This window comes from Perognathus longimembris, chromosome 21, assembly GCF_023159225.1.
Source record: "Perognathus longimembris pacificus isolate PPM17 chromosome 21, ASM2315922v1, whole genome shotgun sequence".
NCBI lineage: Eukaryota > Metazoa > Chordata > Mammalia > Rodentia > Heteromyidae > Perognathus > Perognathus longimembris.
Genome location: NC_063181.1, coordinates 11,895,097 through 11,919,550, shown reverse-complemented (window position 1 = coordinate 11,919,550; position 24,454 = coordinate 11,895,097).

Genomic DNA, 24,454 nt, shown 5'->3' with positions numbered 1-24,454 from the left:
CTGTCTTTCAAAAGTAAAACTTCTGTTTGTCTGATAGAGAATATTCAGCAAGTTTGTTGCTGAGTATTTGCAAATAGGTCCACACTTGGGGGTTGCAAGGGACTATTTGTTCGATGAATTCTTAAGATTTTTTTCCCCTCTATTGCATTTTCTTAGAAGTCAGTATTCTTTATCATAAAGGAGCAGAGTGATTTCATGTCATGGCTTGTCAGTGCAGACTGGTTGAAAATTATGGCTCTGAGGTTCTCTCTGTTTTTCATAGTGCACAGCATTCCTTCAAGAATCAATTTAGTGTTCCAAATAATTTCTTTTGGTGTAGGAAGTTTCCTGTCTCATTAATACTTATTATAATCAAATAAGTTTGTTCTAATAATTGTCCTCTGACCAATTTTTCTTTAATTTCAATACCAATACCAATAAAGAAAAATAAAAGATACTGTGATGTAATACATATGATGTATTTGAGAAAAAGTAGAAAGCATTCACATAACTTTTTGTACTGACCATATTTCTACCTTAAAATGTACCTCCTGTGATATAATAGTGCAATTATATACACATATATTTAAATACATGATGTTGTTCATGTTTGATTTGGGTTATTAGTAATTAATAACTGCACTAATATTGTGATTTGTATCATATTAAATATGAAGTAGATAGGGACTCTCCTGTGCTCACAAGACAGATATATTCTTGTGCTCTTCATTCATATCCTATGAAAACTACAAATATACCAAGTGCAAGGCAGTTTCCTGAGTTCCCTAGAGACTAACTGGGCTTTGATGTGCATGTTACAGGAGAAAAATCTTAAAATATGAGGAAGAAAGCTTAAAGAAGAGACATACGACTAGTAGAAATTACCATGCCCTGGGTCATTCAAGCAAGCTGGTAAAGGGACCATTTCCTTCATCTGATTTGGGCAGGACTAAGGTCATTATCTACAATAGTGTCCCCCTTCTCCTTCCCAAACTTTCTCCATACCCGTCCCTTGACCCTCACCCCTTTCTCCAGAAAAAGTCTCACTAAAGCTTTTGCCAGAGGGTTGTTCTCTCCATGTCTCTGTGAGTATGAGGACAAATGTTCCTTTGCACCTGATAGCAAAAGCATTTTTTCATAGAAATAGGGAATTCATCAGTAACTCTGTAAGAGCAAACAATAATTGATAATGTGTTATAATAAAAGTATACAAAATGTGATAAAAATGCTAAAATACAGAGCTAATCAATGAAACTTTTATTTTTATGAATATATGTACACAGAGGAGGTTCTATGCACTGTAATAGTTCGCTTATTTAGGGAGGTCAGTTGTTCAAATTGTTGCTGCCCCACAGCTATATTGATAGCAGGGTATATCATTTTGAAACTCAGCTACTTGTTTCAAAGCACAGATGACCATATGCATTCTTAAAATCAGCTTTTATATTATTAAATGATTCATTTATCAAATTGATTCCTTCATTGTAAACCTACATATGGTGATATGAAACTATGTATACATTCTTTCATGTGGCCTAAAATTTTCAAAAACGAATACGTTACTCTTATAATATCCCTGTTGTATCATACTATAGCATTATGATTTGTACAATATGTAGGTGGCCCTAATCTCTTTATAATCGTCCTGAGCTTAGACTTTCAGGTTTATTTCTTTTGATTTTCTTTTTCAGATGTACTCAAGAAGAGTCCTGAGTGGACAGAGCCCGTGGTTCTGCTGTGACTAAACATCACTGCCATATTTTGTAAGTTCATTTATTTTATCTCATTTAAATAAGACCTTTACTTTCAGAGACCCTATTTATTTTCATTTGGAATCAGAGTGGAATCTTGTGTTCAGTGGGAGGCTTAATTGATTAGATTTTTTTTTTTCAAATCTTCAGTTGTGTTCAATTTCAGTAAGTACTGGAAAAAACATTTCTTTTTAGCCTAGCAGTGATTCCAGGTTTCTTTCGGGCAATATTTTAATGACTTGTGGTAAGAACCTTATTGGTTGGTGAGAAAGCTCAGAGAGAAAGTGCTGTCTGAAATGCTATTTTAGCTTGGGCAAAATATGTTGGTAATTACAATGTTCACTGTTTTAGTGAGCAAATATATTTAATTTTTGTAGATGTTGTTCTATATGGCCTCATCATGAGACACACTTTCACTAGTCCAAGCTCCAAGAATAGACTCTAAGACAAAAAGGTTAGTGAAGGTGAGATTTTAATGTTGATTTTCACAATCAGGTGTCTGGTGGACATATCTAGACGTCCCAGCAGGCAATTTATTACCTATGGCACAAGTCCCTTCCTAGTTCCTCATTGGCTAAGTGATATGGGTTGTGCAATCTTTCTGGAATTTGCCTAAGTTTCCTTATTTTCTTATTCTGTTTCCTTCCCACTTTAAGTGTATATTTATTCACAAGGATACTTGGTTACTCTTTGCCATTTGGCCAGTCCTCAACATTTTTTTCCCTGGAGGCTTTCCAGGTATGGGGACTTCAAATTACTCCATTAGTTGTTAAGTAGTAATTTTCCACTCGGAATCAGATACCTAGTTTTGAAAATGGGCCATTAATAATTATTTCTCATACTTACAAAGATAACTCCTACTGACCATCTATAGAAAACTGGATGGTTTTGCCTTTCACTAATATTTCAATTTTAATAGACAATGATTATAATATTCACAACAATGAGCTATGTACTATGTGACTTTGATATGTTTAGAATCTGACATGCATTTATTCCATAAGACACAGAAACAAGCACAGGAGATTGTGGGAGAGAATATGAATGGCACTGCATTGAGTATTTTCTGAATTTTCTAATTACAACCCTTCTGATTAACCCAAATTTGAGATCTGGCCTTTTCACAGTTTCAGAAACACAATGCAAAATAAATAGGTTTTCCTCTTTTTTAAATGCTGTTTTCTGACACTGGGATTAAAATACTCCCTTTGTTCCTAATTAGTTTTTATAATAAAAAACCCCCAATAGATTGAGATAATGTCTTGCATGCCATTTATTTTGACGTTTGTAATCATTTTGGGCTTTTCATTTAAGCAGACTATGTCCACTAAATAAGAGAAACTAATTTTTATTCTTTGTGTACATTATGAGATCTTATTATAATGTGAAGTGTTTTTCACAGTGATTACATATACTACAAATATTTATAGTATTAGTATAAATTCTTTTGGGGCATAAAGTGAAAGTAAGTAAAATTCTCACGGTAAAGAAATATATACAAATAAAAGCCTAGGTTTATAATATTTGATTTATACATTTTGTCAGACCTGAGATAACAGTACTTTAGTATAGGACTGTGAGAATTTTTAACAATAAAATAACTAACTTTGTATATTGGTGTATTTTTTTTTTTTTGTCAATCATGTCCTTGAGCTTTTTCACTCAAGGCTAGGGTCTCTACCACTTTGAGCCACAGGTCCACTTTTGGTTTTGGGGGTTCTGGCTTTGAACTGAAATCCTCAGATCTCAGCCTCTTGGTAGCTAGTATTACAGACATGAGCCACCAGTGTAAGACACATCACTTCTTTTGGGAGACATTTAAAGCAAAACAGATTCTATCTTGAAGGACCATTTTTGTTTTTTTTTTTTTCTTCCTTTTTTTGTAAATTGAAAACAAAATACAAAACCCAAGCTCTATGCTATAATCATCAACTATGTTGAAAACAAATATTACATAGTGAAAATTAAAGCATTGTGTATACTTTTTTCCCCTGAATATATTGCTAGGCCATTTAGTTGTACCACCAAAAGTTATAAACAACTTTTGTCAGAAAGAACTCTAATTACTTAAAAAAGTAATGAAGTAACTCTGAAAGTTGTCTGTGTTTTTCAGAGATGTTACAGATCTTGAAGAAATAATATATTTCACCAGCAGAATAGAAACTTGGATTTCCATAAATGATTTTTACTTTATAGAAACTGTTCTAATGAGTCTATTCAGTGAAGGTAATTTAGTTGCTAGTAGATTCATGAGTTATGTAAGTAAAGCTCTTCTACATGGAGATAAAACACTTCTACATGGAGATAACACAACTGTATATAATACAAGCACAAATGAGGAAGTATAAAAATACGAGTCTCTTAGAGGAAGACTCCATTGGTCTTCAGTTAAAAGTTTACATATAGAATAAAGACCACTAGGATAAGTAAGCCTAACACCAGCATGGTATTCTACCTATTATTCCTTCTGAGGATCTAGGACATTTGTTCTTTACAGATTAAAAAAAAGTGCTTATTTTTTGTTTTTTTTTCATAATCATTAGCAGTTATATCTTGGACATCTGTGATAGAATATATACCCAAATGGAAATGGAATCAAATGGAATATATAACTAAAGTCTCCATTTTCACAACTCTTCATATATATATATTCATACATATGATATTAAAACTTAAGAGAACAATATAAATATTCTTTTGAACCATTTATTTAAAAGATTTTCTTTCAATATGAAAATCTCTAATTCGTTTTTCTAGCATAATTAACAACCATGTCTTTTCATTTCATTTGTCTTAACACTCATTTTAATGAATTTGCCTTTTGTCCTGCTCTGAATTTGATATTGAAAAAGGTTTTATGCACCATTGATTCTTAATGTGCCACAGGTAATTAGCTCTATTGCAGTAGCTTCTAGAATACTTCTCTAAAATGACTAGAGACTTTCATAGGAAACAGATTTATCTCAAAATCATTTTGTTTCTTTGGGGTCAGTGTCAAGACTGAAAGACATTTTGAGTAAGAGACTTACGAAATTACAGAAAATGGATAAAGTATAATAAATAGATGGACAGAAAGTGTTTTCCATATGCTCTTAAATATCATTAATATTGGAGGTCTTAACATTCGAACCTGTTCTTATTAAATAAATGAAAAAGAGGGCCAAAAATTTTCCCATGGCATAAAAAGGGTGCATATGTTCCAATATGCTAAAATATATTATGTCTTTTCTGTAACTGACATCCTCTGGGTCTCTTGTAGATTGAGCTCCCTGTAAAACTCAGACATTTTATGTATGCAGCTGAGAGCACTGATTTCAACTTTGTGTTCTGTGTGGTGGAGACCATGAATCAAAGCATTGCCAAGGATGAAAATGCGGGCATTTGACAGTGCTTTGATGAGTCTTCATACAAATTCTAGCATGGGCCATATTTCAAATGCTAAGTTTGCAAAGGAGATAATGTTTTCTACTTGGCAAAATAAGGAAATATCTGTCCTGTAAAGTCCAAAAGGAGAAAATTAGGTTATTTACATGGCTTTTTGAAATTCTAGTTCAACATTATTTCATCAGTATTTCATAAATACATAAAATTAAGATGCTTTATTGCTCTTTGTGTATTCCTAGATATGTTTTTGGTCCAACAGTGCCCAGGAACACAGTGCTGTCTGAATTAGCACAAAGACAGCCAGAAGTTTCATGTCATATTAAGGGTCCTGGATGTGAGTTTCTCTCTCTCTCTCGTGTTACCAAATCAGTTATTGCAACGAACTCCCTTCTCTCTTCAAATGACTGAGGATCCAGACATGTTTGTCAAGACTGTTCTGTCCCTCATTCTGTGACACAAGAAACCACAGAGAAATATTTGAAGCCCAGTCCAGTCCTGTAACAAGAGTGAAGCATTTATGTCACCACAGAGCGAGGCTAGGTGGTTGAATGACTTCAACTGCACACAAGAGTTCAACTCTGTCCTTGGATTGAATTATGACACTCTAGGGCTCATCTTCAACAATTCCCTTTCACCAAAGTATTGAAGTTAAGTCGCTGTCTCAGTTTATTTATTTATTTTTTTTGTATCTCAGTTTCTTAAAGGTAGTGAGTGGTAGCTAGTAGCTAGTAACAGGTCCTGGAATATAACTCCAACCAACTAACTTGGAGTTTGAGGTTTTAATTTCTATTCTGAGACACCTACATTTTTCATTTTCTCATTTTTAAAATCAAGTGACAGATAATACTTCTGGTTAAGTTTTTGCCACTTTAAAGTTTTCAAGATGTGGCTATATTAGTGGTGATTGCAATGGATAACTTTGGAAACTGATTTTTGTTGTTTTTGTTGTTGCTGGTCCTGGGCCTTGAACTCAAGGCCTGGGGTGCTTCCCTGAGCTTCTTTGGCTCAAGACCACTTGGCTCTACCACTTGAGCCACAGTGCTACGTCTGGCCTTTTCTGGGTAGTTAATTGGAGATAAAAGTCTCACAGACTTTCCTGTCCAAGCTGGCTTCAAACCACAATCCTCAGATCTCAGCCTTCTGAGTAGCTAGGATTACAGTGCCTAGCTTGGAAATAAATTTTAATGAGGTGGTTTTTGGTTTGTTTACTGAAGATTTTCCGATGGTGGTATTGTTATAATACAAATGTCATTCATAATGCAAAGATGTGTCTATATATTTAATAAAACTCCGAGTGTTTCTCAGAATTGTTCTTGAATATTAAGTGACTTTGAACAAGATAATCAGCTGCTCTTTCCTTTGAATTGGAAATATATTTCATTAGTAAGATTCAAATAGCTTAATAATTGTTTATCTTTTCAACTTAGTGGGAAATAGCACTTAATGGTTTTGAACTCGATTTTCTCAATGTTTGCTTTGAATCCACATATTTCATTCCTATTTTCGAGGTAATTTTATATGCCTGCAATCTTTGTGAAATCAAGATCATATAAAACAATTTCCACTCCTTGGGGATTCTTACACATGCTGTTTTATGCTGTCTTTTGGCTGTCTTAGCTATGAGTCACATTTTACAAAACAAAACAGAGCTGATAGAGGCATTGGTAAGGTATAGCTATCATCCCACTACTTGAGAGGGCTGAAGTAGGGAGGTGGCGAGGCCAGCCTGGGCTACACAGAAAGACTCTCTGAAAAACACAAGGGAGGAAGGAGAGAGGGAAGGAAAGAGCAAAATAGAAGAAGGAAGAAAGGAAGAGAAAAAAGATATAATAAAACACACATTTGTCTATTCTGTATCTTTAATTACTATTAAGATATGATTACTGGTACCCACTTCTCAAATTTTATTCTGCTCCCTCTATACCTTGTTAAGGCCCAGGAACCTGTATATTGATCAAAGTTTGGCCTGTGGTATTATATCCTCCTCTTTTTGTTCCTCCACAGAAGTCATTCAGCTGTCCCATATCTATATTATACTGCAGCCTTGTCCTCTCTTACGAACAAGGTTTCATTGAAAGCTTGCAGCTCCCAAACCTGTGTATACATCCTCAGAAAGCAAGAGGCTTAGAAGTGCAAATGATTTCCTTTCCTTTGCCTGACCACAGAGGTCAGCCCTTTTGAAAAAGCTGGACCACCCAGGCTCTTCAGGTAGGCATGTTCTGCACAGCAGAAAGACCTGAACAGTGTTTTGAGAGAAATCTCTGAACCTTCTGGATGCCTCTGATCCCAGCCAGCCATCTCTCTTGCTTGCACTAAAATCTGGGGAGGTGAAACCAGAACGTGGATCAATCAGATGACCAAAACCACCCTGGTTATTTCAAATAGAGAAGTGTTAAATGAATACTAGACTCGTTGTAACAGAGGTGTAGAAAGGAAAAATTGGTGGATTGAACAAAAGAAAGACAAGGCAAGTTCAGAACTGGTAATTAGCCTGGAGATGCAAAACCTTTCCTTTACACTGAGATTTCTGCGTCTAGAACCCAGATGTCCAGGAACATAATCCTGCATAATTTAGGAACTACAGATGCTTCAGGTCGCTGTCCATTCCTCCAGTGCTGAAACGTTTGCCCACAGTCCCGCTGCAGATAACACAGGAAACTTGAACTGAATGGAATGCCTCAAACATTCTCCTGTCTTTCGATGTCCAACATATGTCTCTAGATTTAACTAAGAGAATGTGGGAAGGATAGTGTCCTGGGAGCAGAGGGACAAAAGTCCACATTAATCTTGAACTTTAGTTTCTCAACATCTATTTGCATTCTTTGCCTACATAGCAATAACATCACACACCTGCCATTTACATTAAGGTCCATTATCATCTAAAAGAAGAGGTTCTTTCCCTGTCCCTGAAAAAAAAGGAAGTGTTTTGATAGTTCCCATATCAGTCCCTTCCTTCGTAGCTTAGTTAAATTCACACTGTCTATACAATAACCTAAAATCTATGTTTAAAGTATTCTTCATCCAGCGTTCCTTATATAAAATAATAGGGAAAAAAAGAAAAGGAAAAAGTTGAGTGTAACCAATCTCCTACTATTTGGCTGAATGGTTCCTCCAGCTGCCATTTACTCATGGACACAAAAACTCCCGGCTCTTCAGCCTTTGGTCGGTAGCTTACAGCTACCCCTGGGTTCTCAAGCCTCTGCTGTTGAACAGGGAATTTTATATTATTGTTTTCCGTGGTCCTGAAGCCTTTTGACTTTGATGTTCATGCAGGTGGGCTTCCTCCAGTTATTTATTTATTTTTTATTTATATATATATATTATTATCAAACTGAATTACAGAGAGGTTACAGTTTCATACATTAGGCATTGGATACATTTCTTGTAATGTTTGTTACCTTGTCCCTCATTCTCCCCTCCCCTCAATGAGTTGTTCAGTTCATTTACACCAAAGTTTTGCAAGTATTGCTTTTGTAGTTGTCTTTTTTTACCTTGTGTCTCTCGATTTTGGTATTGGCTTCCAATTTCCCAGTTCTAATGCCAGTATACCCAGTTTCCAATATACTCAGATAAGATACAGAGATAGTGTAGGTACAACCACAGGAAGGTGATACAAGAAGATCATCAATAATAAAGGCTACAGTTACATATGGCACATTGAAAGTAGTTACAACTGTGATATAACAATCGTTTCCATAACATGGAGTTCATTTCACTTAGCACTATCTTTTTTTTTTGGCCAGTCCTGGGCCTTGACCTCAGGGCCTGAGCACTGTCCCTGGCTTCTTTTTGCTCAAGGCTAGCACTCTGCCACTAGAGCCACAGCGCCACTTCTGGCCGTTTTCTGTATATGTGGTGCTGGGGAATCGAACCCAGTGCCTCATGTATATGAGGCAAGCTCTCTTGCCACTAGGCCATATCCCCTGCCCCACTTTGCACTATCTTATGTGTTCGTAAGGGTATAGCTATTGGGCTCCTGTGATCCTCTGCTGTGACTTGCCTATACCTGTGCTAATTATTCCCTATAAGGGAGACCATAGAATCAATGTTTCTTTGGGTCTGGCTCACTTCACTTAGTATAACTTTTTCCAAGTCCTTCCATTTCCTTACAAATGGGGCAATGTCATTCTTTCTGATAGAGGCATAAAATTCCATTGTGTATATGTAGCACATTTTCCTGATCCATTCTTCTACTGAGGGACATCTGGATTGGTTCCAGATTCTAGCTATGACAAATTGTGCTGCGATGAACATTGTTGTGCTGGTGGCTTTAGTGTGATTATGTTTGTGGTCTTTTGGATAGATACCCAAAAGTGGGGCTGCTGGGTCATAGGGGAGTTCTATGTTTAGCCTTCTGAGGAATCTCCATACCGCTTGCCAGAGTGGCTGAACCAGTTTACATTCCCACCAACAATGAAGTAGGGTTCCCCTTTGGCCACATCCCCTCCAACAGTTGTTATTGTTAGTTTTCTTGATATAGGACATTCTTACTGGGGTGAGATGGAATCTCAATGTTGTTTTGATTTGCATTTCTTTTATGGCCAGTGATGTAGAGCATTTTTTCATATGTCTCTTGGCCATTCTCACAAAACAAAACCACAAAGAACCAATAGCCCCCTCATCAAGTGAGCTAGAGACTTAAAAAGATACTCCTCCAGTTATTTATCCTGCAGAAAATTTAGTGATATTTCTTGGATGCTGTAACTGCACAAGTCAATTCCTGTTTATCTATCTATCTATCTATCTATCTATCTATCTATCTATCTATCTATCTATCATCTATCTATCTATCTTATAGATTCAATTATTTGTTATCTATCTATGGGTCTGGGTTTGTGTAGAACCTTAATACAATATTCTAAGGGTTTACAGATACCAACACTTACGAAATTTTACACGCTAAACATATGCAGCTTTTTATATCTCAAAACAAAACTAGGCGATGATCATCTTCCACTATGAAGCTTCTTTTCCCCAATTTTATGTTTATTATCCTCCCATAAACTTTTGAAAGACTCCCAAAGTGTTAATTATATTAATTCAGCATTAGTAATTAATTCAGCATATTGGTCATAGGTATTATTCGTTCCTTGTACTTTATCTTGAATTATCAATGACAGTGAACCAAGTTATAATTTCTCATTCTGTGGAGCGTATGTACTTAACAGACGATAGATCTATCTTGCAACCCTTCCTTCATAGTATGTTTAGGTAATAGTTACATTATCTTCAAAATTCACCATGAGAGTAGATTAGGAGCAGAGTCCCTCAGCTCTGGGTGCTGTTTAGTGTTTGCCAAAGTCAGTCCTGTTGCTCCCAGGTAAGGTGATACTCTTGGCTTACAGCCTAAATGTTTGTCACTTAATCAACCCAGGTTCCTGAGGAAAATATAATTTGCTTTATCTTTTGGATCTCTCTTTTCCCTTAGAGCTTCAAGGTTTTATTCACCGCATTTGAATGACAGCCATGACTTCCCCAGCAGTATCTCAGGAAAACTTTCTCACTGGTTTTCCTCCTTCTTGGATGACTTGCTGCTTATCCTTCATTTCGCTGCCCAATGATGCCAGGGTCACTGAAGATGTCTCTCTATTTCATGTAACCAATGCTGAGTATACATTGGTTTCATGTGGGCCACTTCCTTAGATTTTTATCATGCATTTTCTGTACTGTGAGTTTTTATTATTTAGTTATTTAATTAATTATGTTGGTATTGAAGCTTGAACTCATCGTGTAGGTGTTGTCCCTGAGCTGTTGTGCTCACAACATGTGAATCAGCCCAACTTCATTTTTTCTGGTGTATAGGAAAAAAAAACAACAAACCATTTTATCTTGTCTCTAATTCCCCTTCAAATGTTTGAAGACCATTTTTAGGTCATATGTCAGTTTAACATCTGTATTTAATTTTCTGCAGCCTTTCCATGTCAATCACCTTATCCTTCAAAGTAATGCCAAGTGTGGAGTTATTCAAGTAATGAAGGCAATTATGACTCACCTTCCCCCAGATCGGTTAGGCATTCATTATGTCTTCTTGCATGAAAAGCCTAAAAAACTCAGTAGGTTATGGGAGGAAGTTCGAATTTATTCAGCTCCTTAAGGATACCAGAGGGTGGTTTTGGTGAAATTCCTTAGATTATGGCTAGATTTGGCCATCACCTTATTATAGGAAGGCATGCATTAAGCCCCAACCCATGGCTAGAAATAGAGTTGTCAAAGGAGTAGACTCTGGTCAGAGCATATTCCTCTGACAAAAGTTTAATTATTTCCTGTTATTATCTGACTTATTAATACTCATGGATAAGAGCTGATGGTCTCCAGAGGTTCTTCCAAAGCCTTTATCTCATTATGTATTTTGTATTTTGCATGTTTCTGCTTTGTCTCTGTTTCTCGATCTCCATTTTCTTACCCAAAGCAATTGTAAGTGCTTTGTAAAAATTAGAAATGGAATGATCGAAACTATGATTGGTAATTGATTTACACAATATAACTTCAAAGTAGTTACGAAACATATGTTGCACTTAGTATAGAATAGTTCTAGACAAAATTAATAGGGAGCAGTAAGAAAAGAATATTTCTTCTAATCAAAGCAATCTGTTACTTGTGTGGTTGTCTTAAGTCTTTGGCAAGATAGGAAAAAAAAGAGTTCTACTATCCAAGTTCTATTATCCAAATCATTGAAATCTCATTGGCAGATAGCAGAGTGCTTGCTTCATTTCTGAGGCAAAGTCAGGTAGAAGTCCCTCCAGGGCAGGAGTCTAGCTGATTACCTAACATTATTTCAGATTACTCCCAAATTCATTGAGTAGTAACTAGTTGTTCATTAAAAATATTTATTCTCCAGGTGTTGTGCTAAAGACTATACGCAAACAAAGCTTACTAGAGGTGTTCTTGAAGACATATTTTATTGTAATACTCTGTTATTGTTAAGATTTCCTCTCATTGAGTTTGCAGATATTCTTTTCTTCCTTACAAACCACCATCCATCTGTTTAAAATTATTTATGTTTGCATCCATAATGAGGAATCATAAAAAGAGACTACTTATCAGGTTTTTGGTGATAATTAACATCCCTAATTAGTATTTTCATTCAATTCCTGTTAATCATTTAAAATCAAGTGGAGTGGTTTATTGCTTAAATTCACAAAAAGAAATGAGTTTTTCTGGGCTTGAATACAAACTTTGTCTCTTTTGGCTATATGGCTGCTTACTTGAATTTTTGAGCACTTAAAATGAAAAAAACAAGTAGATGAAAAAGTTCAGTGAGATGATGCGCATTAATAAATAATATCCAGTAAATATGACTTAATGGAATGTAACACTGAACTTTTCATGATGAAATGTTAAATTTATCATATTGATAGGTCATCTGTGGTCACTCCTGGCTGTATATGTACCCATTAAAGAAATAGTTCCATATTTGAGATAATATTTATTTCAGGAAAATTCTAATAGTGTTTTGTTTTTAATTATATTCACTTGATGAGATCCCCAGTACGCCTCCATAGCAATGCATATTTTTCATTATTGATAAAGTTTATACAATGGGCCTTAGAAACAGAAAATAAAACTATTCCCATTATTTTGAACCAAACTAACACTTGAAAAGCAGTATTTGATGTGTAAATAAGAGAAAAGTCAGCATTATGTTAAGCTTTTAGAAATGTGATTTCCAATATTTTGGAGGAACTTATATCTAGGAAATACACTTTTTAAAATTGTAGTTTCCTTTTCGTGTGTGTGGGTGCTTATTCTTACGAACAAATACAATCAATTCCTATATCCTAGTCCTAAACCAAATTTTCCTTTGACTTATAAAAATAGGAAATTATCATGTTATATCTTTTTTCATGATTTATTTTTACCTTGCTTCAATAGTACCTTCTTTTGTCTCATTCCCATCTAAAAAGTAATGAGGAATGCACAATTATAAGTCAAATGATTTCCATGCACCATGAGTATTTAGAGTAACACTGCAGAATTGTCACAAATACAATGAAAAAGAAATCCCAATTGAACATTTCTTCTGAAAAATCCATACTATGCATCCCTTTTTTCATGCAGGGTTTATTTCTTGATACCTATGCAGTTTTTCCATGCACATAACTCTGACATTGAAGTATTCCTTCTTCAATCTGAGCTGTAATGTCAAGAAGAATTTGGCAAATGAAATGATGGTAAGGAAATATCTTGTTGTTGAGCATATTATAAGTAATTATGATGATTTTTTACTCTCTACCCATTTGAGGGTTTGCTTATTTTTTCCAGTAATTTGAGATATATTATATTACATTATTTATTTGAGATTACTCTTCTTTTAAAAATTTGTCTTTAAGTAGTTGCATAAAGGAGTTGCCATTTAACAAATCTGTTTATGAGTACAGTGCATCTTGATGGATTCCAGCCCTTTTATCATTCTCTACTATCGTTCCCAATCCCACTCCTACCTTCAGTTTTTTTCATTTCATTGGACATGCATTGAATATTATGAGTGCATTTTTTGCCTGTCCTCTTTTCATTCAACATTATCTTGTCTTGGTTTTGTTTTTAAATGCAGGCTCTTGCAACTTATATTTTTCTTCTAGCACTGCTTTTCTTGTATCCCAAAAATTCTGGTAAATTGCATTCTCATTTCATTGGATGCTAGGATCTTTTTGATTTCCTTTATTTCTATGATGACCCACTGGTTAGTCACCAATATATCGTTCAGTCTCCATGTGTTTGAACATTTTCTGTGGTTTGTTTTGCTATTGATTTCTAGTTTTATTCCATGGTGGTTAGATATAAGGCAGAAGGTTGTTTTAAGACCTGCTTTATGTCTCCACAAGATTTACTTTGGTTATAAGATACAGTCTCTTTTATCTCTGGGGAGGATCCTATGGTGCAATGGTTGTGTACACGTCTTGCTACCTGTGTGTTCTCTGACCTGTTCTGTCTATAGAACTAAAAAGTGGTGCTTAGGATGGTTCTGTGTGGCTCTCAATGGCTCTGTTTAGCTCCAGACTCATGATGTTCATCTGGGGACTGTTAACATATTCATGAGTGCTGATGAAAACCAGAATGCTTTCCCACCATCTCTGATTTCCCTAGCAGTGCTTCACAGTTTTTTTTGTGTGTGTACATGTGTGTATATACACATACATATTTACATGCACATGTAAATAAATATATTTATTTATCACTTGTTATATATGTTATTATTAGATGTTGTTATTTATTATCTTTTATATATATACATATATATATATATATACATAAGGGAAGTTTAATCTTTCCATCTACCACATCTACTTTGATTCTTGCACAAGAACGAGATGTTTGGTTGGTCTGGCTATTGTCTTTCATCATCAGGTCTTGGTACCAATCTCACATGGACTGTTAGTGAGCACAGAATGAAGCTGGTACATTTGCATTCACCACTATAAAATACTACTTTTTTATTTTGTTGGTCATGGAGCTTGGATTAGGGCCACTATCCCTGAGCTTTTCCGCTCAAGGCTAGTGCTCTACCACTTTGAGCCACAGGTCTACTTCCAGTTTTCTGGAGGGTAATTGGAGATAAGAGTCTCACAGAAAGTCCTGCCCAGGTTCTCTTTGAACTGTGATCCTCAGATTTCAGCCTCCTGAGTAGCTAGGGTTACAGGCATGAACCACCAGCTCCAGGGTGTAAGATACTTCTTAAGTCTGTGATAAATTGAATGATCAATCTATGCATTTGCATGATGCTTTGTCCAAGAGGATTGCAACTGATTATTAATAATTAAAAGCGCTTTCATCAACTTTTAAATTTGATCTCTACCCAACTTCCCTGTAACTTTATTTCACTATCCCACAGAGTGTATAGCCAATACTTTAAAAAAAATCTCTGCATCCACTTGAATGCCCTTAATTTTCTGAATAGAGACAGTGGGTGTGTCACCATGGCAACTTGTGTGGTTCCCATGGGATACAGGTCACATGCCATGTGCTCCCAGTGAGGGGAAGAAAGGAAGACTGGTAGATGGATGCACCTTCTTTTTCATTAGAATCACCTTTTATTATCAGTCCTAGCAAGATTTGATGCTACAGTTTTTGAAAAATAATGTAGGAAAAAGCATCTTGATAAGGGAGCAGGGATTTGAGATTGGAGAGAGAAGTGCAGTATAATGGCAGCATGAGCTTTGAAGGTCGATTCTAACTTCAGTACTCCACATGGACAATGCGGATTCCCAGGTGCGATTTGTGACATGTGCGTCATTAAAATCCTGTTTTTCCCCTGCATGAAATGGATGGCAGGTTAGGAGGAAGATACAGAATTTGGTTACTTTCGGGAATGATCACATTGCTTATTTCATGAGTTTGGAAGTGAGACAATTTGTGAATTGGTCTGTTTTTTAAGCACATCTATTTCTTTGGCCCAGTTCCTCGATATCTTTGTAGAACAGCCTTAAAATAATTGCTAGGCACCTGTAATGTTAGTGTCTATGCTTTCTAAGATATATGTGCATCTCTTTAATGAACAAAAGTCATGAAGTCATGATCAAAATCATGAAGGAGACTTGACCAGGATTCATTGTGTTCATATACTGCTTTGTTGAAAGGTGAACTCCTTTGTACAACTAAAGATTAAAAAAAGAAGTGGATAGATAAGAATTATTGCAAAAGTCTTTTACGAGTTGCTTTATTTTCTCTTGCCCTCACTTGTTTGTTAAGGATACATACAGATATATGTGTAAGTTGATATATCTAAGCTGATGACACTAAGAAATGGAGCATCAATACCTCATGGCCTTGAGGCTCATTTACTTCACAAATTCATAATTTCATGCTTTGTTAAAAAGAGAGAAACTGTTGATGACTGAAGGTGAAAGGAGAGGATAGGCTTCACTGGAGAGAAACAGACGTGTCTGGATTTCATCAGGAGACTGACTTTTGCAGGAAATACACACATGCATGCATGGGCAGGAGGAAGCTTGGGGAAAGCTGCCTCCTAGGGCTGTTTTCACAATTTAGAAAATGCTAATTTTGAATCTATTGCCTGGCTCTGCTGGTAAGGAAGATAAGATGACATGCAAAGAGCATAGCGAGCAGGCCTAGGAACATTTGTAAACCAGATGGTGTGAGACAGTTTATTAGCACACTATCCTTAGGTGATGTCTTAGTCAAGTTGACTATTAAGGATAGTGTGACTCCATTGGAGCTAGAGATAAAATACACTACAGTCAAAAAAGCAAAGGCAAAACCTTTAAATAGGTGAAAATTTAGGGACCATTTTTCAATCTATCCATCTATCATTTATCCATCCGTCCACTCATCCATCCATCCATCTATCTAATTTTGTGTGTATGTGCTCATACTGGGACTTGAACTCAGGACCTTGTATTCGCACTTGGAAGGACCCAAATTTCTCGCATATCATGAGGACAGGTGATGCCATTTCATCATTAATATGTCTCCATGTTCCCCTTGCCCGCCCCCCACCCCAAGACCATAATCAAGCTAAGAAATATGGCTACGTGAAAAGTACTTTTTTCCCATTTTTTTTTGTTACAAACTAAGACCAGTGGTGTCCTGTCAGTTTTCATATAGGAGCAATCACCAAGAGTGTGTGCACATTCCCCATCGGCCCCACAAGCTGCTTGGTGTCTGAGTTTTCTTCCTTGGTGGGTATCAAACTTGTCAAATAAGCAATGTGAGTATTCCTGAAAGTAACTGTATTCTGTGCCTTCATTCTGAAAAAGTTTTCATGAAGCTGCATCTTTACAAATCGCTGCTATAAATCATAATTGTCCAAGTTGTATCTAAGCAAGGATGAGTGATAGGAATAATAGAATCTTTTATTTATGACTTCAGCAGGAGGGAAGTCTTCTTGTGCAAATATCTTCTTTTTGCCATTGTTTTAAAAAGTGCTGAAATTGTATTAAATAAAATCAGTGAACAATATCTGCTGTCATAATTATATTTCTATTTTCCTTTTAACCAGAAACATTTCCAGTGTTAGTAATTTAATATTGACCCACATCAAGATATTTTTGTAGTTGAACATTCTCCAATTGTTATATATATAGTTTGCCATTAATAGCAAGTTTGAATTTTGTCCAGCAAATTTTAGAGCTTTGTCTCCTCTGAATGTAATTTAATAATTTCATACAATAATCTCTAGGAATTTCAAGGATTCTCTGCTTTCCATAGTTTTAAAACATCTGCTATGTTTTTACTCTTGTTTATTGGGCTAAAAAGTTGCTAAAAAGTATACAAAAGATAGAGCACTATTAAACAGGTTATTTTGAGATATACAAATGATAAGAAATCTTTTCATTGTGGAGAATTTCAGAAGAGAGGCTTTATTCTTTTGACTTGAATGAGAGGAGTTTGAGGAACAAAGGAATGACTTTATATGGAAAGGCAAAAGTGAGGAGGCTGAGACTCCACCGCCCCCCACACAAAGGGAGGAAGAGGACAGCTGATGTTTTTGGCAAAACAGCAAGGTGACAGAGAAAATAAGCAAACATTTGGTAGCTCCTGTCCTATCTCCTTTAAAGGAGGTGCAAATGAAGAAGACCCTACTGCAAGGTAAGCCAGTGACCTCCATAGACCCAGCCGTGGGAAAAATCCATGTCTCATGCAAGCATCAGACCATGGTGTGGGATTTGATGGGTCAGGGTCTTCCCAGGGAGACTGGTCCGATTCAGACGAGACAGGCTTTTGTTCCCCCTATTTCAGAGAATGGAAGTGAGATGCTTTTTTTTTTTTTAATAAAAATTTACTTTTATTGTCAAGGTGATGTACAGAGGGGTTACAGTTATATATGTAAAATAATAAGTGCATTTCTTGTCCAACATTGTTACCCTTTCCCTTGTTTTTCTCCCACTTTCCCACCTCCCCCCCCACCAACTTTTAAAGTTCATTTCCAACACATTGTCTTGTGAGTATGGCTGTTGCATTGGTTCAAAGTTTGTCCTTTGTCTCACCATTTTGTTGTTCCTCTTCCCTTCTCTAAATCAGAAATGTATATACAAGACACAGGGTACAAAAATCAAATACAGTGACAACAAGGGGGAAAAATAAGCAAAAGAACAGCTACACACAATACATTAAAATTTCTCGTGGGACAGTCTCTTGTTTGAGATTGAACTACTCAGAGAATCAGATTTCTTTAGGATCCTGGAAGCTGCTTATGATAAATTGTCTCCACTAGAATGAATTAGTAGAAGCGTATACCCCATTTCAAAGATATGATCATCTTTCTCTCTTTATTTTTTTCCTTTCTTATTTCCCTCCCTCCCTCCCTCCCTCCCTCCCTCCCTCCCTCCCTCCCTCCCTCCCTCCCTCCCTTCCTTCCTTCCTTCCTTCCTTCCTTCCTTCCTTCCTTCCTTCCTTCCTTCCTTCTCCTCTCCACAAAACTTATTTACCTGTTGTACATTTTGGAAATAAATGAAGACCATTTGAGTACAAACAAGTTGAGAAGACTTATTCAGAGCTTTCTATAGAAGAAAATTAGACACCATTGTGACAAACACACTCATCCAACCTCAAAGAAAAAAACAGCAAAGAAGAAATTTTCATTGTGGTTTTATTTATTCCAAAATGATATTTTGGGTATTAGACATTAATGCAAATATCTTAGCAAGATAACTGATTTATAGCAAGATATCAGAAAATGTTATATGATTGTTGTTTACTTAAGGTCTTTCTACAATAAGATATTCTGTGTTGATTTATTTCCTGCATTTTACTATGAAAATCTTAGCTTGTATTCAAAGCTCTTTTTCTCCTGTCCTTAATGTACATTTCCATGAGTCATTTGTCTATTCATCCACTCAACCTAGGTATATGATTTAATCAAGAACTTGTATAAATCACTGTATTTCAGAAAAAAACAAACAGCTTTGTTCATTGTTTATAATTCCTTCCCTGGTATTCCTTCTCCCTTTCTGTGTTTATTCTGCCATTCTTCAAAACTTAGTACAGTTTTCCATATTGAAAGCAACTTCTTTTTTTTTTTTGGCCAGTCCTGGGGCTTGGACTCAGGGCCTGAGCACTGTCCCTGGCTTCCTTTTTGCTCAAGGCTAGCACTCTGCCACTTGAGCCACAGCGGCACTTCTGGTCGTTTTCTATATATGTGGTGTTGGGGAATCGAACCCAGGGCTTCATGTATACGAGGCGAGCTCTCTTGCCACTAGGCCATATTCCCAGCCTGAAAGCAACTTCTTATCAGAGTTTCTTCTCTTGACTTTTATTACTCATGAAATCATTACTAATTATTTCCCATTGGTCTTATTCAACTGATACAGTTATATAGATTTTTATCTTTTTTATGTCTAATATAACTTATAGACACTATTCTATTAGTAGCTACACAACAAATTTCTCAATCATTATTTCCATATGGAGCCAAGTATCTGCAACACTAATGGAGGTATTTTTGCTAGAAACATTGCTTCTCTTCAGAGATTCAATGCTCCCATATTTTAAAAGGAGACTGTCAGTTTCCTTTCAGAAAGCTGCGAAGGATGAGAATGTTGAAAGTTGATCTCTTTTGAGAGACACCATTATGCAGTGAGTAAGAATGTTGGTAGAAAACCATGAACATATACTGGGAAATTACAGTGCTTATCCATCTGTTGTGGCAAAAGAGTATACCTTGTATACCTTGCTCTTATCAGTTCCTAGTTTGCTCCCACTGAACATCTTCAGAGATGTGTCAAATAGGGAAGACATGATGGCATTTGCTTGTCAGCGATGACTTCCTTTCCTACGTCTTTGACCATCTCAAAGTATAGGGTCCTGATGCTTTCATCGCTTCTTTTTGGGGCTTCTGTATCTTTAAAAGTCTACAGCTGCCTGGTTATATTTCTTGCTACTGGTATGATCTAGTTGATATGAATTCCACCTTCTTGCTCCCCTAAAATATTCATAAAAAGGTACAATAGCACATTTCTCTTTCAGCTCAAAGTACAGCAGTCTGGAGGAAGGAAGTGTAAATTTCTGTTTCCTATAGTGTGTACTTACAGTGGGAGCCAGAGACACACAGCAGGGTGAGACATTTTAAAAGCAAAGTTTGTCGCCAGGAAGTGGTATGTTGTTGGCAATGACCACAGAGATGTCATAGAGACAGAGAAGAGCAGCACAGAATCTCAAAAACAGGAACAAAATAAAACTTTAAATATTCATTATAACAAGTTGGGTTGTTTGAGGAAAATGTCGTTGTTTTCTTTATGAATATTAATCTAAACGAAATAAAATATAGGTAAATGTAAATTTAATGGTCTTTGTTTCTGGGTGCTTTGTAATGTTTTCTGAGTCTGTAGAGCTATTACACTTTAATCATTATTGATTTTTATTTTGAAACAGAGAAGATATACATTTCTGACTTATGATTTTTCTGCGAAAAATAATGTTTTTAAAATAAAATTTTTATTGTCTTTAAGTGGTTGTGCAAACTGGTTACCATTCAGTGTGTCAGTTTGTATGCACAGTGCAACACAACTGATATCGCCCCATTTAATTCTCCCCCTGTATTATAGCTTTTATTTAAAAAAAACCTCAACTGTGCTTTCTCTCTTTCCACATCTTTCAAATTTGAAAAATGATTTTACACTTTCTAGAACAGTATTTGAATATTATATTAACTAGTTATCATTTTTATAACTAATACTGTCATGTACAAAGGAAAATATTTTTTACTTGAAAGGGCAACAAAGTGTGGTTTGTTTATTATTATTTGTTAAATTGGAAAAACAGTGTTTATTTTACAGCTCAAAGATCAATGCCAAATCAGATTCAAATATTACATTTTTGAATGTTTTGAAAGAATGCAATGAAGCACTAATGAGGCATAGATTGTGAGACCCTGCCATGCTTTCAGGTATTTAATTGCATATTAATATGTGATAGTAGAGGTCACTGTGTAGCCTTTCCAAATCTTTCCAAATCAAGAATCCCATGCTATTCAATTGGAATGAATGTATCATTTGTCATTGAAGGCAGAATTGCTTTGAGTGGCGCTGGAGCTCAAGCCCAATGTGTGACCTATTGGTGGTGAGAATTGAATCATCTGAGTCCAGTGAGACTATGAGATCACATTACTGAGAATTTGTGTTAGTTGAGGTGTTAGTGTCTCATTTGTAAGTGAGGCCAAAAATGAGAAGATTGCAGTTTGAGGGAAGTCTAGACAGAAAGTTCCTGAAACCCAATCACAACCAGTAAAAAGTTGGGCACGGTGGTACATGCTTCCTAGCTATACCAGAACATAAATAGGAGGATTGTGGTCAACCTGGGCATTTTTTTCTGAGAACTTACCTGAAAAATAAGAGAAGCAGAAAGATCTGGAAGCAAAGCTCAAGAGTAGTAGAGTACCTGCCTAGCAAGTGCAAACTCTAAGTTCAAACTCAAGTTCTTAAAGAAGAAGGAAAAGAATACACATTGAATAATTGAGTAACCAACAAGCTTTCCAAATGATTTCCATCACTGTTTTATAAACATAGAGTTTAGTAAAGATGATTCTAGATAAGGTCCCTTTGGAATTCATGACTACAATCTCAAATCTCAGGAAAATTTCCTACATATCTTACACAAAATGCAGTTGGTTTTAAGGCTAGTTCATACCACTTATGTATCACATATAATGATAAATATCATGCCACCAAATTCTTGTAAAAACAGCTATTTTGAGTGTTTTGAAACAAGGTTTTCTACAAATAGTATTTTGGTCTACCCTGCTTATACAACATGTAAAATGCAGTTTGAAAATTTAAGAATATTGACTGTAAAATGAGGGCTTAAAGGTCTGAAAAAATTAATTACAATGAAAATGGCATTCAGTTTTTACTGAGAGAAATAAAAATCTTGGACACTAGAATAGGGATAGGATGATGTAATGTTTGTGGATAACAAATTCATCTTGTTGAGTCCAAATTTACATTCATATTTTCTCATTAGGCGATTTTCATAGAAATATGTCAAAAGGAATTCAAGTTCTGGAAAAGCAATAACATTTTCACCTTAAGATATTATAGATCATCCACTTATTCATAGCTTGAAAAACATGATAAATCAAAGATTCAAAGATGATAAGACACCAAGACTCCTCCAAACTATTGAAAATAATACATGAAATTATCAAGATAGAAGAATATAGTAATATGGAAGCTTCCATAACATTTTGATATACTAATAGATTGGATTTAAAAGCAAATCTACACAAAATACATGACAACTTTTGAAGGGAATTATTTTTAAATGTAGCAATAATAATATGGTGAGTGGGCATAAGTCAAATATTCTGATGTGAATGACTTTTGATTAGTCTTTTTTTTAGTGATATATTTAAGTCAAAACATATTTGGCATACAGGAAGATTGCAATAATTTCTTAGTGTGGCATTGCAAATCAAAGTGCTGAAAAAGTAAAATGATAGGTTAGTTGAGTGAATTTCTACGTGATCAAAGAATCATTGTCAATGAGAATTGATTAATAAGCTGATATCATTTTGAGGGTCATTTTCTAGCTATAAATAACCAACATTTTTGCAAATGATGACAGGTCACTTATATACTTATCAAATTATAATGCAATGCAGAATGTGAAGAATGAAAATACACAGGAAAAATAAAGAGAGGACTATCTTTAATGTTTTTTCAAAATAAAAATTCATTTCAACTTTGATAAATTATAACTATTAGTTCTTATTTATATTGAGTGGAAATATGTTTTCGTGCAACTTTTACTTAGTTTTCCTGGTGAGGAGATAGTGAATGTGAGAATTTTTTCTAGGAAGAAGTTGTTCAATTATTCAAAATTTCTCATGATTGTTTTTCTTTTGCTCTGAAAAAAAATTCTTATGTTTTCAACTATTTATGAAATTACACGCTCTTGCATTTTATGCACTATTTCTTAATTTTCTTAATTGGTCATAAATTTTTACATACAGCATCACAAGTTTAAAGATAAAATGAGAAATACCTTATAAAATAAAAATAATAAAAATAGTGTTCCATAAGTTTATTTTGGAGGCAGTATTTTCTCTTACTACAATTTGAGAACATATTAGAAAGTTGTTCTTGAATCAGATCAATATCTACAGAATTTTTCAATATGTCTTTTAACATAGGTTTTGTCTAAATTTCTGTTTCTGTAGCTAATACTCCAAGAGCCAGTTCTGAACTAAATTCTTATGTTTTATAGTATACTTATAAATTTAGCATAATAGTTTGAGAAAATATAAATAATATGGACAAAAATGGGCATCTTTGAGTTTTCAAATCCCTTATTTTGTTCAAATGAATACTACAGTATTATCAGAGCATGATATAGAAGCACAGCTAAGATAATTGGGGTTGGCAAATGTATTTTACCACTTATGAAATATCTGATTTAAAGTAGATAAAGTATTCTACAAATAAGAAAATGAATACACACCTATCCATGTTCATAGCAATGCTAAATGATGGGCTTAAAATGTATTACTTACCTGTTAGAAATCTGTGAATCCCATGAAGGTTACATGTTGCATAATTTTATTTTCCATGCTGAGCCTGTTGGTACATAAAAGCCATAATGTCATTATGGCTTGACACTCTTTGCCAGGAAAGATAAAGGAGCATGCTTTGTTTACCCATTGTGCAAATGCATTAAGTATGTAGAGTTTTGTTTTAAATGAGGAATCTCACCTTGAAAAGGCTAAGGCTTTATCACAATTTATCTCAATCATAAAGCTTTGTCTTGAAGCTTTCCAAAGAAGTTGCTTATCACATTGTTAAGAGCAAGAGAAAGGATCCCAACACGTCAGGAAGCACTTGGCAAAGCCGTATGCCCTGGAAACATCAAGCTGGTACATGCGCCAGTAAACAGCACCAATGCCTCTGTAACAATTCCCCATCTATTCCAGAATTACTGATATTCCTTTTTAATATTTTGAAGCAGATCATGGATGCATTGGCAGCTTTTTATTTCCCTTCATCATGCTTGATGAATCTGCTCTTGTTCTTTCAGAACAACCCAGCTTTTATGTGCATGCATCAAACATGAATGAAGAATTCCTATTCTATGAGCCCTTTTGCAAGCTGTTAAGGCCATTGGTATCTTCATATGGTAAAAAAAAAAAAAATCTGTGCCAACCCAGTCTTCAACTGGAAAGAAAATCTTGTTACCCTGCTTAGAAGGAACACCTGCAGGTTTTGGCAAAGTCTCTGAATTTGCAATTTTAGGGAACAAAGAAGTTCAACAGGCATCAGTGTGACTCACTGGTTTCTATATCCGCACATATTTGCCTCAGAGACAGTGCCATCCTTCCCTAAAACACTTTTCCCCACTGCCATGGAAGTGATTGATTTTATTAGAAGCAGGGGAGATTGAATAATTAATTG